Source organism: Notamacropus eugenii, chromosome 3, assembly GCF_028372415.1.
Source record: "Notamacropus eugenii isolate mMacEug1 chromosome 3, mMacEug1.pri_v2, whole genome shotgun sequence".
NCBI lineage: Eukaryota > Metazoa > Chordata > Mammalia > Diprotodontia > Macropodidae > Notamacropus > Notamacropus eugenii.
The window spans coordinates 97021323-97023743 of NC_092874.1; the positions used below are offsets into that span (position 1 = coordinate 97021323).

The 2421-nt window shown below is 37.3% G+C and overlaps 1 pseudogene; it reads right to left on the reverse strand.

The window, feature by feature from the left end:
* Positions 1-688: 688 nt before the first annotated feature.
* LOC140531191 (ras-related protein Ral-B pseudogene) lies at positions 689-1288 on the reverse strand (annotated as a pseudogene).
* Positions 1289-2421: the final 1133 nt, after the last annotated feature.

Below are 2421 nucleotides of genomic sequence, written 5' to 3' on the forward strand. Positions count from 1 at the left end.
TACAATCTTAGGACCCTTAGGGAAGAACCAGACAACAATGTTTAATAAAATCAAGCCAGAAAAGATTATATTTCATACATTAAGCATGTATGAATGAGGTTTATGAGCTTCATGCCTTAATTGAGACAACTTAAATTTACATTTTAGCTACTTTTCAGATTCTTCTGGGAAATACTAAGAAAATCTGACTATAAAAGTCATTCAATAAGTCACTTAAGTCATTGAACATAACCACACTATATGCTTTGTAATTTAATGATTTTTGTGACTGCCATTAATAAAATGGTAAAGTGTTAGATTGCTGTGTGTAGCAGAATGTCTGGTTTTTCTTCCTCAAACTTAAAGAACAAGCAAATTTTAATTTCTAAATGAATTGGTGATATTATAAAACTGGAAAAATATCATAAGCTACAATACAGTATGTTTCAAATTAACACTGGATTACTTTCTGCTTGTGGTACTAAGTTTGTTGTTTTTAAGCTTTCAGTTTAAAAAAAAATGACAGAGGAGTAGTTCCATTCCAGGGAAAATGGGTCATTTATTTGTCCCAGCTGTTGATTGATTCACAGATCTCTCTTTTTTTTTCACTGAAAGAAGTAATACATGAATCAAGTGAAAAGAAAAGACAGTACAAGTGAAGAAATATATTCTAGCTTTCATGAATCCAGCCGGATGTCCTCAGTGGCAACTGACAGATTTGATTCACCTTCTCAGCAATGACAGTAAACAGCATGTTTCTTTAAAACTCTTCTTATTCTTGCAGCTTTTTTTTTTTTGCCATTCTTATCTTTGTTTTCTGACATCTTCTTTGCTCTTATTTCTCTCATTAGATCAAAGAATATCTTGTGTACATTGGCTCGAGTTTTGGCAGATGTCTCTACATACTGGACACCCTACTCTTCTGCTTTACTTCTGAACTCTTCAATGGGTACCTGTCTTCTCTCTTCTAAGTCAGATTTGTTTCCCACCACAAGCAAAGGAATTTTATCTTGTTCAGCCTTAACATGCAGAATCTGTCCTCTGAACTCTGCTGTGGCTGTAAAGGATTCATGTTCTGTTATGGAGAAGACTAAGAGAAACCCCTCCCCACTACGGACATAGAGTTGCCTGGAAAAGCTGCATAATCTTCTTGTCCAGCTGTATCCAGAATGTCTGTCTGCACTTCTTCTCCATAAAGAAGCAGAGTAAGTGCAGATGTGCCCACCCCTCCGCTACCAACCACGATCACTCTGTGAAGAAGTAACGAGCTCTGGTTCTTATTCTTGCTTGCAGTCATTGCACTTGTTGTCTAGCGTTGCTGAGCACTGTTCAAGGAACTGCTGAAGAAGGTAGTTGAAATGTTACTTCAGTTTCTTCAGGAAAGATTAGTCCTCATTCTTTATCTTCAGAAAATAACACAATTTCGTACCTTCTTCTCTTAATGAGACCTGGACCTGAGAGTGTCCAGCCCACTACTCCTCCACTTCTTTTCCTTCTCCTTCTGAGCCCCAGCCCAGCCATCCCTTACTCCTGGGTGCTTTTAAATTTCCCCTTCCTCCTCCCCCGCCAGGACGCGGGCCACCCTCTTCCACCGCAGCTGCCTCCTCAGTATTGTCATTGGGCGGCCCAGGAACTATTTTCTTTCTTTTTTTTGAAAAATGATTTAAAACATTTTAAATTATTTTACTATTAATTTATGCAATAAAACAAGCATTTCTATAACATAGTATAATTTTTCTAATTAAATTTATTTATTCTCAATTTTAAACATTCACTTCCACAAAATTTAAAATTTAAAATTTTCTCCCAATATGCCCCCTTTCCGCACCCCAGGACAGCATATATTGTGGTTACCTTTTCCTCCAATCTACCCTCCCTTCTTTAAGCCCTCCCCATCCCCTTCCCTTCTATTTTTCTGTAGGGTACAATAGATTTCTATATCCCATTGCCCATATATTATATTTCCTACTTGCATGTAAAAACAATTTTTAACTTTCATTTTTAAAGCTTTGAGTTCCACCTTCTTTCCCTTCCCCTCTCCCTACCCACTCTCATTTAGAAGGGAAGCAGTTTCGTATAGGTTACACATGCATAGCCATGGAAAATACTTCTATGACAGTCATGTTGTGAAAGACTATATTTCCTTCCATCCTGTCTTGCCTTCCATTTATTCTATTATCTACTTTGATTTGTCCCTCTACAAAAATATTTGCTTCCAATTACCCTTTCTGCTGTCCCTTCTATTATTCCCCCTCTCTTTTCCTTTTCCTATCTTCCTTCCTTTAGAGTAAGATAAACTTCCATACCCAACTGAGTGTGTATGTTATTCCCTCTTGAAGCCAAATCCTATGAAACTAAGGCTCACTTATTCTGTCTCACCTTTTCCCTCTTCCCCTCCATTATAAAAGCTCTTTCTTGCCTCTTTTGTGTGAGATGATTTAC